An 8,688-nucleotide genomic window follows, 5' to 3' on the forward strand; every position below is an offset into this window, starting at 1 on the left:
GCAGTAAAAAGATCATCCTGCTCCATGCTATCATCCCTCCCTTGATGGACATATAAATCCCGCACCATATCATCAAACACCTCCTCCTCCACGGCTTCATGAGGTAATGGCGGAGGGCTACTATCACCATCACTCCATGCATCCGTAACGGTCCCTCCTGAAGATCCCACCTCATATCGCCGACGCTTTGCCTCCTCACGGCGAGCATAGGGCAACATATGCGGGTGTGGCACTGCATCCTGTATCAAATTAAAACGGGATCATAACTCAAACATATGAACACCCATAGGTATCTCAATCAACCTTAACTTACAAACCCTTACCCTGTTTACGGTCACATCCCATTCTCGATACTTTGAGATATGATTGAGTGTAATCCTGCGTGCACGATACATGTTTCCTCGACATCGATCACACAGACATTTGATTTTTTGCTCCAACCACATTTCGCGATGGTGGATATGGAGGGATTCATCCTCACTGGAGCTACTTGTTGAAGATGAAGACATCCTACAAACAAACAACCCACCAAATTTGCTCTTCTTCAAATGTTTAATTTAAACTCTATGGCGCGTCTAAAGGTGCATCTAAAAGCGTGTCTACAATCGCGTCTAAATGCACGTCTACTCTGTGTATTTAGACGCGCCTATAGATGCGCTATTAGACGTGATTATAGACGCGGCTTTTAAACCTGCTTTTTAGCACGATCGCTTTGCTTTTCTTCACATTACTTATACTACGCGCGGCTTGCTTCCTTCCTTATTAGCAGATCCATAGTTTCGACGCTTAAGAGGAAGGCTCCCATACTTACTTCCAAGCTTACACTTAAGAGGAAGGCACCCACACTTACTTCTAAGCTTAAAGGAGAGGAGGACGAACAAGGAGGAGAAGCAACTTTGAAAAAGAAGAAGAACCTTCCATACCTCTATCCAAGTAAGTCTTTTTGTAGTTGATCTTGTTTGGAAGTTTGCTCTTTTTAGATTTGTACTTTCTCGTATCCAAGAAGCGCATGATCTGGGTATCAGTGTCACATTTGTGTGTCGGGCGCAATGTCCTTTTCTACTTTTTAGAAATCCCGTCTGTCGGAGCGCGTCTATAGGCGCCTCTTAGAGCGTGTCTAAAAGCGCATCTACAGGCGCGTCTAAACGTGCGTCTAGCTGTTTGCAGACACAGACAGACGTGTCTATAGACGCTCTATTAGATGCTCTATTAGACGCTTTGTTAAACGCTCTGTTAGACGCTCTGTTAGACGCTCTATTAGATGCTCTGTTAGACGCTCTGTTAGACGCGTCTATAGACGCGCAAATCAGACGCGTCTATAGACACGCTTCAATAGTAAGCCTCTCTTCCCTTCCCCTTTCTTCTCAGCTCATCAGTAATATATTTTTTTCCTTTTTTCCAGTTCAACATGTGGCCAGGAAGCGCTTCCAGCTCACCTGATCCCCAGGAATCTATTTGGAAGGACTTATATAACCTTTTAGGGCACCCTCCTAGTCCTACGGAGTTGTATGGGTATATCACGGGTACTCTAAACACTCCCCAGGAGTCGGCACTACAGACTCCAAACCACCCCACACCGCTTGAGATCACCCCAACGGAGTCAGTACAGCCGTCTTATGCCCCTTCCCCCATACCGTCTTATGCCCCTTCCCCCATGCCGTCTTATGTCCCTTCTGCCATCCCTTCTTATGCCCCTTCCCCCATGCCGTCAGGAGGTCCTTCTGTCTCGCAGAGCCGTCGACGTACTCCTGTGCTGTCGAGACTCGGTTCTCCAGCTACGAGTGGTCAGCGTAGTTCCATGCAGTCTCCAGCTACGAGTGGCCAGCGTACGAGCTCGACACGACAGGGTAGCAGGCGTAGTAGCAGGGAGAGCGGTAGGGGATGCATGGCACAGTTCTTTGGGCCATGTGGCGGTGGGGAGGATGATGATTCAGATGATTTAGACGTGCCTCTGGGTGATGGTACAATTTATTATGACATCACTCAAACAGGAGGCATCTTGATTGATGCGCGGGGGAAGGACATCATGGCCTTCATGCGCTCTGTAATGGCTAACAATTACAGAGATTGCTTTATCCACTACAAAGACCACCCAAAGAGGTTGGCTGATGAGACCCTCGCTGCTGTTCACTCTAGGTATCCTAACCCCCCCAATCGCCAGCTCACAGATAAATGGGCCAAGTCAAATATTATTACGATACTTAGCAATAAAAGATCTTCGCTTAAGAGGCAGGCACTAGCAGAGCTTGCCAGTCTTGAGGGAGTTCAACCACCAAGGGGCCCGCCCCACACCGCTCACAAGCGTGAGTGGAAGAAAGCAATGAAGTCAGCGAGGGAGGACCCCAGTCTGCAGCACGTGGAGGCATGGAGGATCCAGATGGAGGAATATGGAAGCACACATTTTGGAGCAAGGGGTGTTGAATCATGGGAGGCCCAATTTGTAAGTATCGATCTCAAATTATATTGCTTATGTAGTTTATTAGGAGGTTGTTTCTTTGTACTAATCCCTCCGCAAAGTGTGTCGTCATGCAGCTTGAGATCGTGGGTAGATACCCTACTCCTGTGGAGACAGCCTACCACCGCCACCATCGCAGAGGAGATACATGGAGGCACTTCTATGATGACGGGTTGATTACTGAGGAGCAGTATACCCGCGCTACTGGAGCGGTCCCCGAGGTATTTGAAAGTAATTAAATAATGCCAAAATTATAAGTAAAGATTTGATTTTTCATACATTGATATATGTTGTCCCTTGTTTACAGGCCCGTGCACAAGACGATGAGGAAGAGGAGGAAGGAGGCACAGAAGGGAGTGCAGAAGGGAGCATGGAAGGGAGCGAGGACCTGGAGAACATAGATTAGTCATAGAAGTAGTGCTAGCTACTCTTTTTTGTACTTAAAGCCACTGGCTTGGCTTCGTGCCTCTTGTATATACACTCCTCTTATTTTTTGTACTTAAAGCCACATGATGTGGCTTAGCTTCGTGCTATATGTATATACAAGCACTTTTTGAGCTTTCAATTTTATTGCGTTTTGGAGTTGTAATGTTTTATTTGGAATTGTAATTGAAATGCGGTTGGCTGTAAGAATTGAATTACACAATGTGGATATGGGATTCTTGTAACTATATAGCATACACAACATACACAGCTTTCGGTAAAATTTAAATTAAAAAAAAATAAAGCGCGTCTATCAGTGCGTTTAAAAAGGCGTCTATATACGCGTCTGTCTGTTCGACTTGCGTCTATATTTGCGTCTATAAACGCGTTTATAAGCGCGTCTATTTAAGCGTCTAAGTGCGCATGTATACGCACGTGTGTGTGATATATAGACGTGCAATTAGACACGGGTCTCCAGACGTGAAAATAGACACACAAATAGACGCGCTTGTAAGTTTTTTATTTAGTTCAGTAAACGCGTCTGTGCGCGCGTCTATGGGTGCTTTGTCTTGTTATGAAAATTAATGTAAAAAGCATCGGTATTTTCATCGGAAAAGGGCCTATGTCTTGTAGTGTCATGTAGGAAATTAGATGAGCATGTTACATTTCTATATAGGAAATCGATACCTCTATGTAGGAAAAAGAGGTTTTCACCTAGGAAATAAGGCGTGTATGTTGCATTCCGATATAGGAAATCTCATTCTCTAGTTAAGATATATACCTCTATCAAAGAGAAGGGGTGGTCACCTAGGAAATTAGAAGAGTGTGTTACATTATTCCTATATATATATGATAAGCAAAAGTTTTTTATTTATGTATAAGAGATTAATTAGACAACATGGCACATAAAAAAGCAAATGTGAATTGGATTCTATATATATTAGTCTTTATCTAGGAAATTAGCATCTAAGAAATTAATTTATATTTTGTTATGCATGGTATAATGAGTCATTTATAATATAATTATGTTGAAAAGATTTTTTAATTTTAAAAATGATCATAAAATGTTTACGAACCAGAATATTTTAAAATAGACATAAGAAGCTTATATAAATTACATTATAGGATAATTATCTTGTTTCTATCTTTTAAATGCTATTTTAATTATTATACACATCCAATAAACATTTCAAGAATTTAAAATAAAATTGATTTAATTCTAAGGACAGTACTCGAATTGCCAAATGCATAATGATAAAAATAAAATATAGTATGTAATGATAAAAATACAGTGTGCAATGTAAGTTGATATTTAAATGAAAAGTATGTCAATTAAGAATACAATGCAATTAATATTCAAACCCTAAACCCTAAACCCTAAACCCTAAACCCTAACCCACAGCTATGAAAGCACCCAGGGGAGGTATTGACATGTAGAAGCCACACTTGACCACCTTAAGTAGCAATACATGCACTAAGGGGAGGTGATGGAATGTAACTCACATCTGACCACCTTGCAGTAGCCAAAGGATCATGGCACCAAGGGGAGGTGTTGAGATATGGTGCCATGAGCACATAGATTAAAGGGCAAAGGTATGTGATAAGGAAAGAATTAAAGTAGCCACCCTAGGATGTGGACTACATGATGTGGAGATGTGGATTGAGGATATCCACAAGGAGAGATGTGGATGAGAGGATCCCACATGTGTTGACTATTCAAAGGGCACTCTCTATATAAGAGGCCTATCATGTATGATTGATTACACACACACACACACATTGTAAGAGATATAGATTTGCTATCTCCCTCTCATGTCTTATTCGGTGTGCTTTGAACCTCCTTAGTTCTTCCGCTAATCTTGTGTGCACTAGGCTAGTACGATCCGCACTTTGATATGGTATCAGAGCTTAGGTCTAGTCTCATAAATTAGTTGTAGGCTTGACTTAGGAGCACATGTTTTCTCCTAGGTTAGTTTTAGTTTTAGATTGAGAGAATTCTTTCCATGAGAATTAGAGATATTTTTATTCGTGGGAGAACTAGAATTTTTTCTTTTTTCTTCTATGAGATATTGAGGTTCTTTTGAGTGTTCACTCAATTGGCTGAGAGAGAGATCTGAGTTCCATATTTGAGAAAGAAAGAAAGAGAGCATTTCTCTGAGGACTCGTGAGTTTTGAGGAAGAGAATCAATGGAGGGCTTAGGAGAAGTAAACGAGACTCTATGTGAGCCTATACAAAGAGCAAAAGCTCTAAGGCCTTCCGTCGACTTCATCCATTGCCATCTCTGAGCGCCCACATTTTTCAGCAACACCAAGGCGAACGGGCTCCCACGCTACAACAGTCCTTAGCTTCAATGCCAGCACCTCTCTTCATGCTACGCCCTCAATAAGCTGCCACCAAGAGCCTTGACTGCTCACCGCTGGCTCCAGCTCCCATGCAAAGGAGCTATGCTCTGTGTAACCAGCTGCTCACGACTCCTAGCTGCTGCTGCAAGCCCAACTCCCACAACCTAAGCTTCATCAACGACCAGTCTCTACAACAACTAAGGTATCCGCCTACAACGACCTTCTCATAACAGAGCCTACGCTCCACAATGGGCTCCTGCTCTCCTACGTAGCCAAAAGCTCCAACACGGGCTTCTACGCCTGCCAACAGCCAAGATCATCGATGACTACAACGTTGGGTCTCCTTCAAACAGCGCACCCAGCGGTGGCTACTCCTGCTCCAAGCTTCCAAAAAGCCCAATGGCCGCTCCACTGCACCGCATCTCCTACGGCTCACACGACAGCAACAAAGCTCCCACGGCAGCAACCAAGCTCATCCCGACAACCACACACACATAGCCCAGCGAAGCAGCACTTTCTCCCGGCATAGCAAAAATGGCCTGCATACGGGACAGCTCACCGATAGCTAGCGCCTTCAAGCATCGAGCTCCTAGGCCACAGCCACGAGCTCATGGAGTGCTTTCATCTACGCCATAGCTCGACAAGCAGTGCCAACTTTACTACGTGCTCTCTAGCCTTCCTGGTTGAATCCATCGCTTCGATGCCATCTTCGTTGTAGCTGCGACGCCTCCGCTTCTCATCTTTCTCCAAGGTGCCCTTAGATTGACACATGGCAGATAATAACTAACCAGGGTTAGTTAGAAACACCCCTGGTTGAGATGGTGATCACACTAGGGTGAGTTCACCTTTGGTCAAATGGGTAACTATGGTTAGGGTAGGATAAGTTAAGTGCCACCCAAGCACAGTCCCTTTGTAAGCACAGTTTGAATTCTGCATGTGAATGTCCCCTGTGCCACATCATCAAAGGCCCCTCTTCTTCACAGAACTTCAACAAGCCATAACTTGCAATCCAGGAAGAATTTGCACACGCTCCAAAAAGGAAACGTGATCGTCTTTTCAAGCTCTATGCGCCTGTCATGTCAGAATCATTGTATGCAATTAGACACTGCCAATATTGAAAGAAATCAATTGGTAAGACCTTTGCAACAATTGGAAAAGCAAAGCATGAATGCAAACATCGATGTAAAAAGCAAGCCGAAAGCACAAGTGCATGAGATGACCATAGCAGAAAGCATGGCATCCACACATAAAGCATCAAGGCATATGGTAGAACAAAGCATCATGCAGGTAGCTACACCAAGCAAAGAAGCAAACGAGTCATCATCAAGCCATGAGCGAAAAGGTGACATCAATGGAATGTAATGAAAAGCAAAAAACCTTGCCAACCTTGCCTATGTTTTGTAATCAAACCTGACCACCTGAGAGTAGCTATGAAAGCACCCAGGGGAGGTATTGACATGTAGAAGCCACACTTGACCACCTTAAGTAGCAATACATGCACTAAGGGGAGGTGATGGAATGTAACTCACATCTGACCACCTTGCAGTAGCCAAAGGATCATGGCACCAAGGGGAGGTGTTGAGATATGGTGCCATGAGCACATAGATTAAAGGGCAAAGGTATGTGATAAGGAAAGAATTAAAGTAGCCACCCTAGGATGTGGACTACATGATGTGGAGATGTGGATTGAGGATATCCACAAGGAGAGATGTGGATGAGAGGATCCCACATGTGTTGACTATTCAAAGGGCACTCTCTATATAAGAGGCCTATCATGTATGATTGATTACACACACACACACACATTGTAAGAGATATAGATTTGCTATCTCCCTCTCATGTCTTATTCGGTGTGCTTTGAACCTCCTTAGTTCTTCCGCTAATCTTGTGTGCACTAGGCTAGTACGATCCGCACTTTGATAGCTCTCTCCCTCTTCTTCTCCCTCTCCTGTGCCTCTGTTGCTGTTGCTCTATCCCTCTCCTTCTCCCTCTCCCTCTCCTATTCTTCTGTTGCTGATGCTCTGTCCCTCTCCTTCTCCCTCTCCTGTGCCTCTGTTGCTGCTGCATTGCCTTGTGTAGGAGTCCCATTCTTGCTGTTGCAACCTCTGCAAGCATGGTGAGGAGAAAGGCTACAAGACCACGCAATGTTGTGACCTCTTGTGTCTTCCACAACACTAGAAATGCATTGGATGAGTGGATCCCTTGCACCTATAGCTTAAATGACTGGATACTTATGAAAGGATCAGCCAAAGGTCCACATAAGCTTCCCAAGAGCAAGAAAGGTGACATCTTGCATGAGTCGAAGGGGCGCATCTTGAAGTTCAAGTTTGGGAAGAAAGGATGGCTCGCAAAAGTGCAACATGTTTACATGGGAAAAGATATGTGGCTTCCTCCATCATTCAATCAATCTAGGATACCATCACACTGTGAGCCTTTCTATCTATGTACCTTTTTCACCTATAAGTGCAATGAGTCCATTTGGAAATTTTGTGTTTGGTTTCTAAGAGCTCTTATTCATGGTGGCAGATGTGTTCCCTTCGGACCTCGAGGAGTGGGAACCAGTTGAATCATTCATAGGCAAGTTCACTGCGATTCATGAGGATTTAGGGAAGCAAATGCATGTTGGGGAGAAGTTGGCCTCCTTGCGAATGAAGAATGTGTGTTCGTATAATGCAACATACATCACTCCAACGACATCATCAAGCTATGGCCGTCTGCAAACCATTGCACCACCACAACTTCAAGGCATGGATTGCACCAATGTGGACTCAAGGACATTGCAATCGTACAAGGACAAGATGGCAAAGGATGTGGGCATGGCCATGAAGTTTACATTTGGATCCAAATGGGCAAGGTTATCTTGGTTTATGCCTCTGCACATTTTTTCTTCTTTATTTCAGAATATACATATGCATAGAACAAAAACAATGTGGTCCTGCAAGCATGTAGATGAAACTGCTCTTGAAGATTTACTTGGGATGAATTGGGGAACCAAGTCACGTGACCCAAAGGGTGATGTGTCAATGTCATGCATGTAAAGACAATGTGGTTATTAGATACCATTTCTCATGCCAAATGTTGTATTTAGCTTTTCAGTACAGGCGCTGGAAGAAAACAAATGGCCAGTGGCTTCCCCTAGACTCTAATGATGAAGACAATACGGGGGTAAGTTTGTCTATTGATGTTGAAGAGGGAGATGTCAAGAATGTGAATGTCACATCGCAATGGACTCTAAGGGATGTGCGAGAACACCTATTGGTCATGGAGGATGGCATGTCAGAGTCCTTCTACTTTACCATAAATGGTGGTAAGATCAGCCGCAGTGTGGAGAAGTGCATGCATAGTGCCAATTTCATTCCTTTTGCAACTTTGAAGATTGCTAACAATGTGTTTGACTAGTGCAGCATTTAATTTTTTGTCTGTCAAATCCTAGTTATTGCTTCAAAAGATGATGGACAATTAAATTA

Source organism: Dipteris shenzhenensis, chromosome 21, assembly GCF_047967505.1.
Source record: "Dipteris shenzhenensis isolate YYH24624 ecotype China chromosome 21, Dip_SZ_1.0, whole genome shotgun sequence".
Taxonomy (NCBI): Eukaryota; Viridiplantae; Streptophyta; class Polypodiopsida; order Gleicheniales; family Dipteridaceae; genus Dipteris; species Dipteris shenzhenensis.